A 21,348-nucleotide genomic window follows, 5' to 3' on the forward strand; every position below is an offset into this window, starting at 1 on the left:
GTAATATTTATCACTGAAATCAAAACATTCAACCACCCTCTATGATGAGAAAGCCAATAAACTGGAAACTGGTTTATAATCTCCAGTATCAGGGATCCATGCCTTTGGCATTAGAGCTGATGTATTGACTCTGCTTTGTGGTTCATGCCAAAGCAGCGGCCTCACAAATTCCACTTTTTAATTGGATTTTTTTTCCCCTTTTTGTAACAAACAACTTTCTATCTCTATATTAGGAAATATTCTTCTTCCCTGCTGAGTGCTTTAAGGTTAAGCATTCAAGAAAGGAGGCAGATTTATTCTGGCTTTTTATTTTCACATATTGGATAGCTTTCTTGGTATTTACTGAGGATCCAAAGAGTGAAAGCTTCTGAAAACTAAGATGCCTTGCTTCTTGTCTCTGAAGCTAATCATGAGAAGAAAAGAAACATTAGAACTAATAGGATATGTATTTCTATTTAAATGAAGGACAACTGTATGCATTTTTTTCAGCCAAAAAAAAAAAAAAAAATCTAGGTATTTAACCACCATACTATCCATAGGAAAATTCTGTAGTTACTCTGTGAGCCTAGCTTGGAACTATGCAACTTTATAGTTGTTCTACCTCAATGTGCATAAAGATGTCTATTCGCCTCTCTATTTTCAGGGAGGTTATCTAAAGCTCAGAACCCAGATTCTATTTATGGTCCTGGCTGCTGAGCTACTCCTGCTACTAGGGTGTTTAAAAAGTTCTGTGAACAGTTATTGTTTCTAATGACCTAGGTGCTTGTCAGTAAATGGCAATGAAAATCAATACCAGAAGGCAGGAGGAGCTTGAGGGGGCTGCTGGGTGGTGGTTGGCAGGACTGGCCCCTGGAATGACTGCAGGACTCATCTGCAGTGGCTACTGGGTGCTAGTGGAAGGGGTTATCAACCATGTGGCTGTGATGCCCAGCAGAGGTGTCCGGGTGGGTGGGGGTCTAAGCTGGTCATGTCCTCTTGTGCTAACAGGTCAGACAGAGATTTCCAGGATGGCGCCTGCCAAAGCTGTATCATCAAAGCAGTCTGAAATAGCACAGATAGCTCCCACAAATGTCTCAAACCCCAGGGACCATTCCAACTGGTTCCTGCTTCTTGCACGGATGCTTCAAGATTAGTAAGTATTAGAGATATCCTTCACCCCATAGGACCAGGAACCCATGGACCATGTCCACACACTTCCAATCTGGTGTTTTTACACTGTGTTTTGGGCTGAGTGAGTCTTCCCATGAGCCCTTTAATAGCAGGTTTTCCATTCCCTGTAATTCTATAATTATCCTGGACATATTCCCCATTGGTTTTCAGAGGTGGGTGTTGTAGGAATTGGTTTCTCTTGCGCATATCTAAGAGTTAGGGTTACCTGATGTGAAGCTCAAATCCCTCACTCCGCAGGGAAAATAACTATTTTTGTGATTCTTCCTGATTGTGGATGACTGCAGCGAGGATGTGGTGTTTTTCCTGGCTGGAATCATATCTCTGTTACTCCTACCCTCTATTGCTGTCCTTTTACCCTTTGTTGTGGAGACTGTGTTCATCCAGTTTTCAGGTTCCTTTAAGGGGAAGTTATTCCATATGCAATTGTAGATCTGCAGTGTCCTTGGGAGGAGGGGACTTCAGGATCTTCCGATGCCACTGTCTTGAACCCTCCTCTCGTCTTCTAATGTGTGCTGTGGCCTAAGTCACTCAGTCGTGTCCGACTCTTTGTGACCCTATGGACTGTAGTCTGCCAGGCTCATCTGTCCATGGGGATTCTCTAGGCAAGAATACTGGAGTGGGTTGCCATGCCCTTCTCCAGGGGATCTTCCCAACCCAGGGATCAAACCCAAGTCTCCCACATTGCAGGTGGATTCTTTATCATCTGAGCCACCAGGGAAGCCCGCACTCATCATAGTTATACTTTTATATTCCCATGGCATCTAAGATATCTCATTCTTTCAGCTCATGTTCCTTTAGTAAACCAAGGCTAAATCCCCTCTCTGGTCTCCTGAATATCAGGGAGACTCCCTTTATGGCCTTGTACACCTAAACAGGGCCTCTCCCAGGAATCACCTGCATCTCTACATCTCCTGGGGCTTCAACCAGACACCAACTCCTGGACAGCTTCAGAGAGCCTAGCCCTTTCCCTGTCTAGATAGTATTCATGTTCATATGTCCAAATTAAGTTGCCAGCCACTCTGAGACTTGGGAATAAGAGGAGATTGTTCTTAGTCTGAACAAAAGGGACTTCATGCCTGACTTGTTCCCTAGGGAGAACAAACATGGCCATGTTTGCCCTTACCAAAGCACATTTGCAAACTGAAAAGGACAGGGCGTACTCATGCCTTTCCTGTTTAGAGTGATGGGGAGCCCAGCTGTGGCAGTTACTGGGTTCACAGAGAAAGAGGCAAAATTTTGGCAAGTCTCAGGGAGACCTAGCAACAAAACCCATTTCCTCCTCTCCCTTTCCTATCCATTTGAAATGCAGGTTGCTTCAAAGCAGCATGAAATCCCTGGGAATTTCTTGTGCCCTTTCAACAAATCAGCTCTATAGAAGGGAGATGACTCAGTCTCCTTTGCCCCCCAAAGCCAGAGCCAACTCTGGCTACCAGCAGTCTTGGCTTTACAAAACAATATTCTACCCCTGGTTCCCTCCCCTCCCTGACTCCAGTCAGTCTCCTTGCTGCTTCAAATGTCATCAAAGGGAGCAGGCGTACTGCTCTTCTGGAAATACCTTTTTTGATGCTCGGTATGTGCAAAAATACCCATTAATAAATGGCACCTCTACTTATCAAGTATTGACAGAAGGGGCCAATGCAAATGAAAGAACTCTTCTTCCTTTACACTAAGTTCACTTTTTTTGCAAATAGGGCAGATCTGCTCTGGCCAATTATGAACTGGTTCTGCTGACTCTCAGCAATTTAAGTGTGTTAATTAAATTGGGAACTGCTTGCCTTCTGTGGTTCAGTAGAAAGGGTTTTTAAATTGAATGTATATATATTGTAAATAAAATGTGTCTGCTGATTCTTTGTATTAGTCTGTAGACCAGTCCTGAGTTGGCCTGAAGCAAGAGTGCGAATGGAAAATTGAGAACTAGACACATTTCATTGCCTGATGAATGGCAGAAACCATCCAGCCATGTTGCCTCATTTTTCTCAGATGGAGGAGGGGTCGCACCTCAGAGAAATAAATCAGAGGGTCAGAGATCAGAGGTCGTGAGTCTATAAAGCTTTATGACCTGTAGCTGACAGTTATTTCTCTTGGATGGAGAAGCAGGAAAGAGAAAATTAAGCTGATTCTCTTTTTCATGTCCTATCTCTCCAAATTTAATTTCCTTGTTGTTACATTCAATCCAAAAATATTGCTTTCTCAGCCTTTCTATTATTTATTCTTCCCTATGTCATTCCTTTTTACTACTGTTTGCTCCAGCATCCTATTTACCTTTTCTCGGTCATGCTATTCACTGTTTTATTTGTTTCAGCCAGCTCTTCAACCTTTTCCAGGAACTTACTGTTAGTATCAACTTGCTTATTGACAGATTCTGGCCTCCTTGAAGAAATGATGAATTAAATTACAGAGATAAACTCTTTGTGCTCTTGTAATTTTTCCTACTATTAAGTTTATTTTCTTAATTCAATATTTTTTTATTTCTACATTTTATTTTGGCTTGGTATAGACAGAACGAGAACAATACTTACACTGTGCTTTCCATATTAATTTCCAGTTCTTTCATTCTAAACATGATCCTTCAGAAATCTTTTCAGTTGGATACAGGCCCTGTGTTGTTCCAAAGCTTGCATTGGCCTGCTAGTGGATGGGGCTAGGGCACAGCTGCTCCCTGGGTAGGATCTGAATCACTATGGGCAGGCTGGTTTTGCTGGCTGCAGGAGCATGGTTTTCTTGCATCTGGTGTCTCTTCCTGTGAGTGAGGCTCTTTTGGAGGCTAGGGCTGGCTTCCTGCAGGGTAGAGCTGGTGCCTGCATACTGGTGGGTAGAGCTGGGTTGTAGTCCTTTGGTGGGCAGGGCCATATCTAGGGTTGTGTCTAGAGGGGGCTGTGAGCTCAGAAAGTCTTTAGGTACTCTGGCTGCTGATGGGGTGGGCGGGGGGGGGGCGGGGGTTGTGTCCCTGACCAGTTAGTTGTTTTATTTGAGGTATCCAGAACTGGTACCTACAGGTATTGGGTGGGGTCAGGTCTTGGCATTAATGAGCCAAAGAGTGAATCCCAAGATGGCAGCCACCAGCAGCAGTGTTCAAGTGGTAGGATGTTCCCAAATATGGCTGCCACCAGTGTCTAGACCCCACTGTGAGCTCTAGACATGCCTTGTCTCTTCATGACACTCCAAAAGAGCAGCAGGTAGCTCTTACTCAGGCTTCTAACAAAGTACTCCTTTTGCCCTGGATCCTGGTACACATGAGTTTTGCATGTACCCTATAAGGGTAAAGTCTCTAATTTCCCCAATCTTGTGAGTCTTCTAAAATTAAGGCCTGCTGGTCTTCAAAACTAGATGTTCTGAGGGGTCATCTTCCTGGTACAGGACCCCCAGCCTGAGAGGCTGATGTGGAGCTCAGAACTCTTACTTCTATGGAAGAACCTCTGCAATATTATTCTCCAGTTTGTGGGTCACCTGCCTGAGAGAATGGGACATGACTATATTACATATCTGCCCCTCTTACCTGTTTTCTTGCTGTTCCTTCTTTGTATCTGTAGTTGTAGAAGATCTTTTTTGTTAGGTTCTGGTCTTCTGCACCAATGGCTGTAATGAAGATAGTTGTGATTTTGGTGTGCTCCTGATACGAGGTGAGCTCAGCATTTTTCTACTCCACCATCTTGGTCAGTCTGCGGGCACAGAGGTAACATACCTCAGCATAATAAAGGCCACATATGACAAACCCATTGCAAAGAAATTGAAGATGATACAAACAAGTGGAGAGATATATTTTGTTCCTGGATTGGAAGAATCAATATTGTTAAAATTACCATATTACCCAAGGCAATCTATAGAATCAATGAAATCTCTATCAAACTATCAATGGCATTTTTCACAGAACTAGAACAAAAAAAATTAAATTTGTATGGAAACACAAAAGATCCCTAGTAGCCAAAACAAACTTAAGAAACAATAGAGCTGGAGGAATTATGCTTCCTGACTATAGACTATACTACAAAGCTAACGTAATGAAAATAGTATGGTACTGACACAAAAATAGACACATAGATCAATGGAACAAGAATAAACCCATGCACTTAAGATGACAAGATAGGCAAGAATGTACAATGGAGAAAAGACAGTCTCTTCACAAAATGGAGCTGGGAAAATTGGACAGCTACATGTAAAAGAGTGAAATTAGAATATTCTCTAACACGATATACAAAAGTAAACTCAAAATAGATTAAAGACCTAAATGTGAGACCAGATACTATAAAATTCCTAGAAGAAAACATAGGCAGAACACTCTGACATGCAGCATTATGGTTTTGGATCAGTCTCCTTGAGAAAAGGAAATAAAACCAAAAATAAACAGATAGGACCTAATTAAACATAAAAACTTTAGATAGCATAGCAAAGCATTGACAAAATTAAAAGACAACCTACTACACAGGAGAAAATATTTGCAAATGCTATGACTGAAAAGCAGTTAATATCTAATGCATGTAAACAGGTCATACAATTTCAAAAAAAAAAAAAAAGCCTGATTAAAAATGGGCAAAATGGGCACAAGAACTGAATAGACATTTTTCCAAAGAGGACATGCAGATGGCAAAAAGGCCCATGAAGAGATGCTCAATATCTCTAATCATCAGGGAAATGCACATCAAAACCACAATGAGATATCACCTCATACCTGTCAGAATGGCTATCATCAAAAAAGGACACAAATAGCAGATGTTGTGATGGAATTCCAGCTGAGCTGTTTCAAATCCTAAAAGATGATGCAATCAAAGTGCTGCACTCAACATGCCAGCAAATTTGGAAAGCTCATCAGTGGCCACAAGACTGGAAAAGGTCAATTTTCATTCCAATCGCAAAGAAAGGCAATGCCAAAGAATATTCAAACTACCGCACAATTGCATTCATTTCACACACTAGCAAAGTAATGCTCAAAATTCTCCAAGCTAGGTTTCAACAGTACGTGAACTGAGAACTTCCATTTGTTCAAGCTGGATTTAGAAAAGGCAGAAGAACCAGAGATCAAATTGCTAACATCCACTGGATCATAGAAAAAGCAAGAGAATTCCAGAAAAATATCTGTTTCTGCTTCAATGTCTACACTAAAGCCTTTGACCATGTGAATCACAACAAACTGCTGAAAATTCTTAAAAAGATGGGAAGACCAGACCACCTTACCTACCTCCTGAGAAATCTGTATGCAGTTCAAGAAGCAACTGTTAGAACTGGACATGAAACAACAGACTGGTTCAAAATTGGGAAAGGAGTGCAAGACTGTATATTATCACCCTGCATATTTAACTTATATGCAGAGTACATCATGCAAAATGCTGGGCTGGATGAACCACAAGCCAAAATCAAGATTGATGGGAGAAATATCAATAACCTCAGATATGCAGATGACACCACCCTTATGGCAGAAAATGAAGAGGAACTGAACAACCACTTGATGAAGGTAAGAGAGGAGAGTGAAAAAGTTGGCTTAAAACTCAACATTCAAAAAACTAAGATCATGGCATCCGGCCCCATGACTTCATGGCAAATAGATGGAGAAACAGTGGAAACAGTGACAGACTTTATTTTCTTGGGCTCCCAAATCACTTCAGATGGTGACTGCAGCCATGAAATTAAAAGACACTTGCTCCTTGGAAGAAAAGCTGACAGTGTATTAAAAAGAAGAGACATTATTTGCTTACAAAGGTCCATATAGTGAAAGCTATGGTTTTTCCAGTAATCATGTATGGATGTGAGAGTTGGACTATAAAGCAAGCTGAATGCCAAAGAATGCTTTTGCACTGTGGTATTGGAGAAGACTCTTGAGAGTCCCTTGGACAGCAAGGAGATCCAACCAGATCCAACCTTTCCATCCTAAAGGAAATCAGTCCTGAATGTTCATTGAAAGGACTGATGCTGAAGCTGAAACTCCAATACTTTGGCCACCTGACGTGAAGAACTGACTCATTGGAAAAGACCCTGATGCTAGGAAAGATTGAAGGCAGGAGGAGAAGGAGATGATAGAGGATGAGATGATTGGATGGCATCACTGACTCGATGGATATGAGTTTGAGTAAACTCCAGGAGCTGGTAATGGACAGGGAGGCCTGGCATGCTGCAGTCCATGGGGTCACAACGAGTCAGACACGACTGAGGGACTGAACTGAACTTCCTCAAAACAACTATATAGAACTACTGTGCATGCTAAGCTGCTTTAGTTTTGCCCAACTCTTTGCAACCCTTTGGACTATAGCTCACTAGACTCCTTTTTCCATGGGAATCTCCAGGCAAGAATATTGGAGTGTGTTGCCAATTTCTCCTCCACGAGATCATCCCAACACAGGGATGGAATCTGTGTCTCTTTTGTCTTCTGCATTGGCAGGCTGGTTCTTTTCCATAGCATCACCTGGAAAGCCCCAGAACTACTGTATGACCCAGCAATTCCACTGCCTGGTATACATCAAACAAACAAACAAACACTAATTTGAAAGATACATGCACCTCAATGTTCAAAGCAGCATTGTTTATAATTGCCAAGATAAGAAAGCAACCTAAGTGTCCATCAACAGATAAACAGATAAAGAAGAGGTGGTGTGTATATTAATGTATACAGTGAAATACTAGACAGCCATAAAAATGGATTTTCCCCATTTGTAGCAATGTGGGTGAATTTGGAGGGCATTATGCTAAGTAAAATCAGTCTGATAGAGAAAGACAAGTACTGTATGAGATCATTTACACATGGAAACTAAAAAAAAAAAAAATAAATTAGTGAATGTAACAAAAAGAAACAAAAGAGAATAGGCTAATGATTACCAGTAGGGAGGTGGGGAGTGGTGATATAAGCGTGAGGAAATGGGAGGTACCAACTGTTTGGTATATGATAGGTTACAAGGACATATTGTACAACATGAGGAATATAACTAATATTTTGTAATAATTTTAAATGGAGTATAACCTTTAAAATTGTACACATTTTTTTAAAATATAAAATACCAACTCAAGTTTCTCTGCCTCCAGGCTAATATAAGACTTCCAAACTAATCTAAGCCTGCAATGTTGCCAATGTTCAGAACACCTGCAATGTTGCCATCTACATCATACAACCACTACAGAATATAATCGTGAATAGCATTATATTTTCTACCACTTCTTCTACTTACTTTGTCTCCCAACAGACTATAAACTCTTTCGGTGCAAGGGTTACAATTTATACTTTTTGTAATCCTTCAAATACTTGGCCTGATAACATATTATTTACACAATGAATACTTGTTGATTGAGGAAAATAGATTTGTAGGTAACTTTTAAAAATATATGTTTATGAGGTAACATGATTCTCAAACTTTCTGGTTATCCTCCCCCAATTTTTCTCTTTGATATAAAATTTGGGATATCCTGGTTCTATAATTCTTTATATATACAGGTATATGTGTATAAATGTAATTATAGATAAGTAGAAATAACTATTTCACTGTTTTATTGTAAGCTTCATATTGAAGAAGTTCTTATACTTGCAAGCTTCTTTTCTCTTATTCACTCCTAAGAGGGTATGATAAATAGTTGTTTACTGCCCTTTAAATAATAGACTGTCACAAATGCTACTTCTGGTTTTCTCCTTTCTCAGCTAAATAACCTTAGCCCCTTTAGACATTTAAATGCCATGAACAGATGCTCAATAATATTACTTGGTGGCTGGGCATAATTTATAGTGCTTATTTCTGGAAGTAGATGAAAATAGAAGCATTATGTATTTTTAAAGCTTTTCTTTCACATATGGTGTGCTTTACAGGGAGTGAGGATTTGGATGAATGGAGAGATGAATGCAGCTAATATTCTCATTTCAGCCTCATCTAAAAAAGGGGGAAACACAGGAAACATCAGAATAGAAGCTATAATGCACAAGATGCTATTTTACTATTAACTCAGACCTTTCTTTTGCCAGATGGTGTTGGAAGGAAGCTTTTGTTTTCTTGTTGATGGGCATCTCCTTTGAATTTTGCTAGCCAGAAACATTTCTTCTCTTCTCAGCATTCACAGACACTGTAGCTTTCTTTTAAATACCTCTTACATGCAGTAGCTGGTTTGCATTTCCAGGCATTGTATACCCTGCTGATTGGTTTCTGGGAGAGGAATTTATGCTTCTTGATGTATTGATTTTAATTTTCAAAGATTTGGAAAACCATGCATACTACCAGAATACCCTGTTATAGCACTCACCACATTAAAATGTCGTTTGCCTATTTTCCTGTCTCTCTGAAATCCATACTATGCACTTTCAGTTATCAAGAACTCTTTCTGATTTATCTTTCTATTCTAGTCTGGCATATGGCAGATTCTCACTAAACATTTCTTGAGTACACGAACAAATGAAGACCAGAAATTCAAATCTACTTTGATATTTAAAGGAAGTCTTTATACTTCCTGGAATCACATGGGACAGAAGGAACATTTACTATAAATAGATGCCTATGCTGTGTCTGGAGCATAGCACATGTTACCTCATTTAATCTGTGCAAGCAATTCATGAGCTATTCCCTTATTTGCTGCCATTTGTTGGATATTTGTCTAGTTGGTATATACTATGTTCTGTCTTTTAAAACACTTTATCATTTAACATTTTTAATGATATTTAAAAGAAGTTATTACTGTTCCCATTTTTAAAAGAAGGAAGTTGAGACTCAAAGAGAATATGAAATATTTGAATCCAAATCTAAAACCCAAATATTTCGTACTTGACCATCATGACTTGGAAGACAAAATGTTTGGGACAAATAGGTTATTTATTTTATTTTTCCATTATATTTTCCTTCTAATATTGGTATCTACCACCTCTATTGGTATATCTTATATTAACTCCCTTCTTGACAAAAGATCTTACTATTAACTAAAAAATATAAAGAAACTTCACTGGCCATCTTATAGGCTGCTAGTCCAATGTTAAGTCAATAAATATATTCCTTTGACTAACAATCCTTGGTTCAATCAGTTGTAACCAGATTCTTAAAGTCACATTCCAAAAAAACTTGGCTACTTTTGCATAGCAATCTGCCTTGGCAGCTTTTCCCAGAAGGGGCCTGTAGGTCTGGCAATTGCTCAGGATCTCATGAGTAGTCCAGTCACAAATAGAAGATGCTCCCAAAGGTAATTATGAGACTTTCATCAGTACAGCAATTTTAAGCACAGCTTTAATATACTAGCATCAAATTCTAATTGGATCCACTAGGCTTAATTTAAGGAGCCATAGAGGACTAATTCTAATGTACTGTTACATCCAGAATATCAGCACAATATTATTTGTAGGCAAGCATGTGTGTATAATATATAAAGTCGGGGGAGGGATGGGGATGTTGGAGTAGGGCACTGGACTGAAAACCATAAAAGACAAGTCTTTATATTGCCCCTTAAGAAAGACATAAGAATAGAGAAAGAAAGGGTAACTAAACAAGCAAAAGAGAGAGAGGTTTCCATGCTAGTAAAACTAGATCCTAAGATGAAAGAAAACTTAGGGGTCTGCTAAAAAAAATCCTTAATCAAGAGGAATGTCATTTCCATCATCATTCATGAGTGTCAACTATCCTCAAAAGCTACAGAAAGAGCATAAGTTGAAACTATTAATGTGGGAAGGGTATGGGCGGGATATACTAGATGCAGAATATCAGACTTAAAATTACCTCCTGAATGAGGGAGATGGGTGTGTGTTTGTGGCATGTAGCATGGCATAGATAGAATGTGAATTAGACTTCTTATCCTGAGACCTAGATTCTAGGCCAGTCTCTATCATGATTACGCATCACTGAGCTGCACACGATTTCTCATCTGTGAAATGAAGGAGTAGAATTAAAAGATTCCGACATTATTTTCCAGTGATCGATTACATGATCCGGAACTCTGACAATGAGTGAACTGTAGAAAAAATTCATTAGGGTTGTACTGATTAAAGATGTAAATAGTTTTGGGGGATGTTGATCACCACTTCCTCAAGGAACGAAACTCACAATTTTCATTACACCACTGGTGCTTTAACTTTGATACAATCAACAGGTTTACTCATACATAATTTAGCTGCTATGGCCTTCTTCTTGCTCAGCTCTCTGCCAAAAGTGTCTATTTGTGTGCCTGTGCAGTGCCAACCTAGACTTGGCACATGTGCTGAGCAGGATTGGCCAAGAAGGCCAAGTTGAAAACCATGGCATAGGTACCAGTGGAGTCCACAGTGGAAGAGTTGATGTCCAGGCTGTTGTCAGTGGAGCCCTGCAATTTGACAGAAAATTTAGGTCCCTCTGTGCCCCCAAGGATACCTCAAGAATCTCTGAGGCCAGTCTAGATTGAAGCATCTCTATATCCAGATGTGGTAGCTCACAATGACCCAAAGAATTTGAAAAGGAAGCAAAGTGTGACCATTTCACTTTCATAATAAACACCTGCTCCTGAAGGATCATTCCCTAAACTTCAGAGGCAACAGCAATAAGTGGCACAGCTTTCAATTGTTCAAGAGTGTATGGACAGACAGTCACTGGAATTCTCAGCAGCTGGGTAGTAACAGAATCAAGTCTTTAAAATATGTAAAATAAGTAATTATTTCCTATTTCCTGGAATAAATATCTGTTCTTCAAACATCTGAAGATGAAGAGAGTTGCAAAAAATTTTGTCTGGGTGAAATGTTAGGTGTAGAAGGGGCTGTTGAATCAGCTACAAATGAAAGTCCTAGGATAGATTATACACAGATTGGTTTTCTTCCCTTGCTTCATACTGTTAGAAGAATGAATCAGTCAGCAGTAACTAGTTATTTGTTAACTAGTAACTAGTGTGTAACTGTTTGGAGAAACAGACTTTTTAACAGAATTGGGATGATGGCTTTATTTATTCTTTACTGGCTTGTCTTCAAGAACCTTGGTTACCTGAGAGTCATTCACCAGTTTGGCAGCTTGCAAGAAGGTGCTATGAACTGAGGTTCCTAGTGGACAACAAGGATGATGAGAGTTCCTGCTTTGAATGTATTAATCTGTTTGGTTAGCAGGTGTTTTCACCAACGTGATATAGATGGTAAGCCATCTTGATACAGCTGATCTTGGAGATAGAAGATACTTGTGATGATGGCAGGCTGAGTCTGAGGAAGTTTGGGTTGGCCAAAATGTTCATTTGGATTTTTCTGTACCATCTTAGAGACAAGGAACATTTTGGCCAACCCAATACAATGGAAAAGGTCAGTTTTCATTCCAATCCCAAAGAAAGGCAATGCCAAAGAAGGTTCAAACCACCGCACAATTGCACTCATCTCACACACTAGCAAAGTAATGCTCAAAATTCTTCAAGCCAGGCTTCAACAGTACATGAACCATGAACTTCCAGATGTTCAAGCTGGATTTAGAAAAGGCAGAGTAACCAGACAACAAATTGACAACATCTGTTGGATCATCGAAAAAACAACAGAGTTCCAGAGAAACAGCTACTTCTGCTTTATTGACTACACCAAAGCCTTTGACCATGTGAATCACAACAAACTGCTGAAAATTCTTAAAGAGATGGGAATACCAGATCACCTTACTTCCCCCTGAGAAATCTGTATGCAGGTCAGGAAGCAACAGTTAGAACTGGACATGGATCAACAGACTGGTTCCAAATCGGGAAAGGAGACGTCAGGCTACATGCTGAAACCCTGCTTATTTAACTTATATGCAGAGTACATCATGCAAAATGCTGGGCTGGATGAAGCACAAGCTGGAATCAAGATTGTTGGGGAAAATATCAATAACCTCAGATACGTAGATTACATCAACCTTATGGCAGAAAGCAAAGAACTAAAGAGCCACTTGATGAAAGTGAAAGAGGAGAGTGAAAAAGTTGGCTTAAAACTCAACATTCAGAAAACTAAGATCATGGCATCTGGTCCCATCACTTCATGGCAAATAGATGGAGAAACAATGGAAACAGTGACAGGCTTTATTTTGGGGGGCTCCAAAATCACTGCAGATGATTGCAGCCATGAAATTAAAAGATGCTTGCCCCTTGGAAGAAAAGCTATGACCAACCTAGACAGCATATTGAAAAGCAGAGACATTAATTTGCCAACAAAGTTCCGTCTAGTCAAAGCCATGTTTTTTCCATTGTCATGTATGGATGTGAGGGTTGGACTATAAAGAAAGCTGAGTGCCAAAGAATTGATGTTTTTGAACTGTGGTGTTGGAGAAGACTCTCAAGAGTCCCTTGGACAGCAAGGAGATCCAACCAGTCCATTCTAAAGGATATCAGTCCTGAATATTCATTGGAAGGACTGATGCTGAATCTGAAGCTCCAAAACTTTGGCCACATGATATGAAGAACCAACTCATTGGAAAAGACCCTGATGCTGGGAAAGATTGAAGGCGGAGGGAGAAAGAGATGACAGGCGATGAGATGGTTGGATGGCATCACTGACTCGATGGACATGAATTTGAGCAAGCTCTGGGAGTTGGTGATGGACAAGACTGAGCAACTGAACTGAACTGAATACAGTGCCAATTCAAGTGGAAATTTCATCATAACTTCAATACAATGTGAAGGGTCTTCATCTTAACCTGTGTAACTCACGTTGATATTCAGAAGAAAGACTGGATTGATTTGAATATCTGAAGTGTCTGGAAAAGCCCACACAGTTTTTCATGAATGGTTTAAACAGTTTTCTGAAATCACATGCTTTTAAAATGAATTGTGTGCTGCATGCTTAGTAGCTCAGTTGTGTCCAACTCTTTGTGACCCCAAGGACTGTAGTCTACCAGGCTCTTCTGTCCATGGGGATTCTCCAGGCAAGAATACCAAAATCATTTGCCTTGCCCTTCTCCAGGGATCTTTCCAACCCAGGGATCGAACCCAGGTCTCCCACACTGCAGGCGGATTCTTTACTGTCTGAGCCTGTTGATGAAGCATTCTGCACAGAATCTGTGTGATGAAATTTAACAGAAATCCTGGTTGCTGTCATAGTGTTTACTTACATGTAAACATATAAAATTGTATTGAAAATGTGAAAACAAATAGCTTTTAGGGATGTGGGTCTTAAATTTTCTATTACATTCTCCCCTACTAAAAATTATGTCATTATTGTGTCTGCCTCATAGACCTGTTCCATACCATCTCTCAGTCCTACATTTTTCTTTATAAGATCAACTTGTTCATTCTGCGTCCCTTCCACTGACTCACTGTTGGGTTAGAGAGGTGCTAACATTCACAAAGAGGATATCTATGCTATTATTTACCTTGTACAGGTTGTGCATTGCACCAGAAGAAGTCAGTGGGGTCTGCAAACTGTGCCTTTGTGTAGGTGCCCCCAACTGAAGGTAGGCATGCTTTCTTCCTATTCACTCTTTTTTTTTTCCTATTCACTCTTAAGTGTAGTATGGACTTGCGGTGTTCTGGGAAGTGGAATTTACCCTTTTACTCCATGATCTGAAAAGATCTGATCTATACCAACATTGTGAATATCCATTCCTCAATGCCAAACATCACAAAACTAATTACAAGGGATTCTTTTGTGGGGGCTAAAAAAGAAATTATACAAATCACTTCCATTCAAGGGGCAAAACATTCTAGGCAGCTCAGATGAAACTTCTGCATCAGCCTCTTTTGTTGGAATAACAGTGCACTATCATGGAAGGACACATTTTTAAAACAAATTTATTGGTCAAAATACCCTCAGCGCTAACTTGCACTGAGTCCCTGCTGAATGATCTCAAAGGAATAAAACAAATTACATACACTGCCTTAGGCCTTAGCATGCATGGTACACGCTTTCAAACACTGCTGGTGCCATGCAGGGTGCAGAAAGGAAATCTCACTGAAACACTTGTTGATATTCTGTCTCTCTCGTGAAGAATTTGATAGATTTTCTGCAGATTTATTTGTGGGGTTGAGTGAAAGTGTGCTGTGTATGGCTGCTCTAGAATTTCATGGAAAAGGTAAATTGTCCAAGCTCCCTTCCAAATATAATCAGACTTAAAGTGGTTCCCATAGCTCTCCCTTCAACCATAAGATGTTCCCATTAGTGCCAATTAATGCTGAGACCCTGGCAGTCTGTGTGCATGATTCATTAATGAGAAGCCTCATTTACAGCCAAGAAAGCAATGCAGTGGAGCAGCTGTAATAATTCCTCACCTCCTCTACATGGACCCATGCCGTGCAAACTGCTGACCTCTCACACAGATAAACTTCCCTCTCTTTGGCCTTTGGTGGTGTGTTCTCAGGGAACAGTGGGCAATGGCAACAATGACAGTGAAATCCTACCTAATATTCCAGTTTCTGTGCTTACTGGAGACCAAAAGTGAGACTGTGATTCTAACCTTCCCTTCTCAATTAAAAATTCTAATTCAATTAAGGGTGGAACAGAGAAGCTGAGACCTCTATTAGTCTTCTGTACATTGCTTTTCCACAAGGTACCCTTTTTATCGACACCCTATAAACCTGTAGAATATGTTGCTAGTCTCGTTACTATCATGACTCCAGTAATCAAACTCATTCAACTAAATTATAACCAGGCTGTGCCAAAGATGCTGGGTTTTATTGTCTATATATACATATTTTTAATTATGCCTGGCTATTTCTTTGCTATGATTCCAGATATCATAGTTATTTTTAAAATGGTAACAGTTATCACTTATTTTTCCTGCTCAGATGCTATCCTATTCTCCAATGTGAACAGAGGTACAAATGATAAGTGACTGCACATCTAGTGCCAGAGAGTCTCCCAAATCTGCTGTAGTCAGTAAAGCAGGGAGAATGTACCCCTGAATCCAGAAGCCAAGTTGCAGTTATACTCTTCATAATAAGGAAGGGGCTTTTTCTGCCTCTGAGAGAAAAGCACTCAAGGCCCTTCAATCTCTTTTATCCATGATCTTGGCAGGCATCTTTCTCTCCACTCCTATCCTTGCTCCTGGAAGTGAGCATGATACACTCATCAGTAGAGTTGTTTTAAACCCTGCTTTGCTTGAAGCAGCATCCAATTCTAAACAAAAAATCTTTTGGCTTTAATATTAATTTTCATTTGTCTCAAGAGGGAGCTGGGCTGAAATACAATTTTGTACTTTCTACAAACAATAGTGCAAGTAACACTGAAGGGGAAGCATTTATGCTACTTAGGAGAATCAATTGCTTTTCAAGCACCATTAAGCCTTTTAGAAATGTTACATTTGATCAATATCCCAGCTGAGCTATTAACAAGTATGTGACCTCAGACAAGTCCCCAAACCTCTATAGGCCTCAGTCTGTTCATCTGTAAAATGAGAGCTCTAGATTGGATTTTCTCTATGGATGCTTGTAGCTCTAAGAGGCTATGTTTCTATACATTAGTTGCAAATGACTCTTACCTGGGTGATAAAAGTCAGTGGCCTGAAACACTCTGGAAATCAAGGCTGCTTCCAGCTTTTTTTTCTCCTGAATGAAGTTGGAAATAGCAATCATTACTTGGGGCCTTGGGGGCTACTTGCTTGTACTCAGGATTTCTAAAAAGTTGAGATGCATTAATTGGCTATCTTCAGGGTCTAAATCTATTTCTAAATTGATTGGGGATTTTATATTTTCCCTATGAGATCCAGTGATGGCTAGGTACTCAAAAGAAGTTAGAGTTAAACAAGGAGACATAGTTCTGCTCCCTGGAGGGCTCTAACCAGAACAAACCTCAGCCCTTCTCAAGCCCCTGGTAATTTTCTAGAGAATTCAGGGACCAAAAACTTAACCAGGAAAGTTTTACATTTTTGATATGTTTAAATTGAGGCAGAATTTTACATATCTCATGGAGTCAATATGATGGCAAGTGAACTGTACTAGCTCAACTAAGTTTTATTAATAATCATTCATACCGAATGTGGTGAAAGTTATCCACGAGGCTATATATCCTGTTTACATTAGTGACTTGTCATTTTTAAAAACTGTATATATTAATACCTGAGGAATTTAGTGACTATAGTGCTGTTTATTTTTTATAAAGCTAGGTAGCCAGATTAATTACAGATTAATAATACTAGTTTGTTCTCTTCAGAGCAAAACAAAAGACCGTGGACTTATGGACAGAAGTTGTGAAAGTCACTCAGTCGTGTCTGACTCTTTGCGACCCCATGGACTATCCAGTCCATAGAATTCTCCAGGCCAGAATACTGGAGTGGGTAGCTGTTCCCTTCTCCAGAGGATCTTCCCAACCCAGGGATCAAACCCAGGTCTCCCACATTGCAGGCAGGTTCTTTACCAGCTGAGCCACAAGGGAAGCCCTGGACAGAAGTTTCACAAGGTTCACTGAGTCCTTACAAAGCTCTATTGCAAAGGATGATAGGCCTTTGGCTTTGTTTGCTCAATGACTTCGTTTCCTCCTCAATTCCTCAGTGGAATAAATTCCATAACTTCATTTCTTGTGCAAACTATTCAGATAACCCTTCACATAGAATTATAGCTTCTATTAAAAATGTGCATTCTTTCCTAAACCTTTGTATTAACATGAAACAATATGAGCGCATTGGGAAAGAATTATTATCCTTGTCAACATCCTTAGGGGGCTTGATTAATATAAGAACAGCTTCTTCCTGACTAATGATGGTACAGGTTGCAAGAGCCTTCCCCAAACAACTGTGCAATTCAAGTCCTTTGAATCTAGTGTGCTTTTGACAAACTGGTCAATAGTGCCTGCTGAAGAAGAGTATTCCTCTCAGTTTCAATCACAAAGCAACCTCTGAGGAAATTCTGAAGTCTGATAAGCAGGCTAGACTTAAAACATCATACTCATCTGTGACACTCTTCCCTCAGTAGAGATGTTGAATACAAAAGAGGAGCCTATACAAGGAAATTTGCAATATGAATGACAGCCGAAGATTACATACTGTAGTAGAAAGGAAGACAACCACACGAACAGTAAAAATTTTAAATCCTCCTTCTACATGATAATACAAGTAATAATAAAAAGCTGTCATAAAAGTTATCATGTATGAATACTTAACTAAGGCTGTAAAATCTACTAAGTGTTTTATATATAATAACGAGTTTAATCCTCATAAGAACCTTAGAAGGTTGTTAGTAGGATTATAATATGTAGATAGTTCTTTCTGGTATTTGTTTTACTTAATATTGTTTTGTTTTCATATTTCTAAATCATTCTTCTTTTCAAATTTAATTTTCAAAAGCTGTTGATATTCATCCCTTCATGGATCACAGCCTTGTAGTAGTGAAGGGTCTTGCATAACTCAATGAAACTATGAGCCATGCTTTGCAGGGCCACCCAAGACAACTGGGTCACAGTGGAGAGTTCTGACAAAATGTGGTCCAAGAAGCAACAGTTAGAACTGGACATAAAACAACTGACTGGTTCCAAATTGGGAAAGGAGTACAGCAAGGTTGTACATTGTCACCCTGCTTATTTAACTTATATGCACAGTACATGATGTGATATGCTGGGTTGGATGATTAACAGGCTGGAATCAAGATTGCCACAAGAAATATCAGCAGCCTCAGTTATGCAGATGATACCACTCTAATGGCAGAAATTGGAGAAACTAAAGAGCCTCTTGATAAGAGTCAAAGAGGAGAGGGGAAAAAGCTGGCTTAAAACTCAACATTCAAAAACTAAGATCATGGCATCTTGTCCCATCACTTCATGGGAAAATAGATGGGGAAAAAGTGGAAACACTGACAGATTTTATTTTCCTGGGCTCCAAACTCACTGTGGATGGTGACAGCAGCGATGAAATTAAAAGGCACTTGCTCCTAGGAAGAAAAGCTATGACATACCTAGACAAAGTATTAAAAAGCAAAGACATCACTTTGCGGACAAAGGTCCATCTAGTCAAAGCTATGGTTTTTCCAGTAGTCATGTATGGATATGCGAGTTGGACCATAAAGAAGGCTGAGCACTGAAGAACTGATGCTTTCAAATTGCGGTGTTAGGGAAGACTCTTGATGTCTCTTGGACTGCAAGGAGATCAAACCAGTCAATCCTAAAGGAAATTGACCCTTAATATTCATTGGAAGGACTGATGGTGAAACTGAAGCCCCAATACTTTGACCACCTGATGCAATACTCAGACCACCAATCCTGAGTCTGGGAAGGATTGAAGACAAAAGGAGAAGAGGGTGGCAGGGGATGAGATGGTTAGATAGCATCACTGACTCAATGGACATGAATCTGAGCCAAGTCTGAGAGATAGTGAAGGACAGAGGAGTTGAGTGGGCTACAGTCCATGGGGTTGCAAGACAGTCAGACACGACTCAGCGACTGAACAACATTGGCATTCCATTACTTGGGTAATGTATGATATATAATGATATATATAAATTATATATAATTTAATATAAAATATTATATTAAATATAATATATTTATAATATATTTATTCATTTTGGTATTGCAAATGTGGTTTGGAAATTTCCCCTATGAAAAGAAAGAGCGGAGAAAAAAATAGGGGACAGAGAAGCAAAAAGTATAAATTGTACTGTGTAGTTTCTCAATAGTTTCAATTTTTTAACTACCTTTTTGGATAGATCTTTAGTTATGTTTGTCATTGTGCCGAAATGGCTGGTTGTAGATCTGGAACTTATTATGAGCTCTACTCTTTGTCCTCCCCATTTCCCAGTCATTCATATATTGAAGTCCTAGCCCTCAGTATTTTACACGTCACTGTATTTGGAGACACAGACTGTAAAGAGTTAATGCTACAGTCCTCGGGGTTGCAAAGAGTTGGACATGACTGAGTGACTTTCACTCACTCAAGGTTAAAATGAGGACACTGGTGTGGGCCCTAACCCACATATCTGTATTTGGAAATAGGACCTTCAAAGATGTGATTAAGGTAAAGTACCTGAGGGTGGATCATAATCTAATCTGGTTGATGCCCTTATAAGAGGACATTTGAACATGGAGACAGATCACAGAGGCACAGGTACCTGCACAACGGGACAACCATGTGAAGAGGCAGCAAGCGAGTAACCATCTTCAAACCAGAAAGAGTGATCTCAGAAGAAATCAACCCTGCTGGCACTTTGATCTGAGATTTCTAGCCTCTAATACTGTGAGAAAATAAGTCTCAATAACTTTAAACCATCTGCTGCTGCTGCTGCTGCTGCTGCTGCTGCTAAGTCACTTCAGTCGTGTCCGACTCTGTGCGACAGCCCACCAGGCTCCCCCGTCCCTGGGATTTCTCCAGGCAAGAACACTGGAGTGGGTTGCCATTTCCTTCTCCAGTGCATTAAAGTGAAAAGTGAAAGTGAAGTTGCTCAGTTGTGTCCAACTCTTCGCAACCCCATGGACTGGAGCCTACCAGGCTCCTCCCTCCATGGGATTTTCCAGGCAAGAGTACTGGAGTGGGGTGCCATTGCCTTCTCCTTAAACCATCTAGCCTGTGCTATTATGTTATGGCCTTCCAAGCAGATTAATACAGTGCCATAGAGCACAAATAGAGGTGTTAGCTATCTTTAATTTAACTGTTTCCCCTTTAATTGGCTCAAACCAATTTGCACTGAGGGAAAAACAGATCTTAATAAACCCTTAGGACATATGTTTTGAAAGTGGTCAAAGAAACAGACTCGAGCTCTATTTTCATAAGTAATTTAACCCTAGTTATTTAGTAACAAGACTGAAAGCTGATGGCAAGTGTCTATCAGAAGAGGGTGGCTTTCACAGACCTCCCTGAGCAGCATTCAGTGTTCTTCAGTCCAAGAAGCTGCTAGACATTGTGGCGTCCCCTGGCCATGGATACCTTTAAAATAGACCCATTCACAGTGAGGCTCAGGTCAGTAACAACACAGAGAATAAACTCTCAATAGCTGTGCCTTTCTATGGAAGAGTTGGGTCTTGAAACAAGCTCTCCTGATCCCACTGTTTATTTTTCACTGCACTGGTTTAAATATTCTGCCATTGGAGTATGTATTAAGTACTAATTATATGACTAGTTAGTGCATTGCTTGAGGTAGTATAAGAAGGATCTGAAATAATATTGGCACTTAGTTGAACTTATCCTTTTTTGGAAGGAATCCGAAGTCCCAATTAACTGAAGTGGGTGACCTTGCCACATTATTATGCTGGGTGGTCCTTATGCATTTTGGAAAATAAGGGCAATTTTAAAATGGTATCTTTTAGATATTTGATACAACCCTTTATGACAGTGCTTTGATTAAGACTTCACACAAGATAAAAGCACATACTATCATTTTTAAACACAGAAGAGATAGTTAAATACATGTTCACGC

At 39.8% G+C, this 21,348-nt stretch overlaps 1 pseudogene; it reads left to right on the forward strand.

Moving 5' to 3' along the window:
* The first annotated feature begins 11,326 nt into the window (after nt 1-11,326).
* LOC122704346 lies at nt 11,327-12,215 on the forward strand (annotated as a pseudogene).
* Nucleotides 12,216-21,348: the final 9,133 nt, after the last annotated feature.

The sequence above is a fragment of the Cervus elaphus genome, chromosome 12 (assembly GCF_910594005.1).
Source record: "Cervus elaphus chromosome 12, mCerEla1.1, whole genome shotgun sequence".
Taxonomy (NCBI): Eukaryota; Metazoa; Chordata; class Mammalia; order Artiodactyla; family Cervidae; genus Cervus; species Cervus elaphus.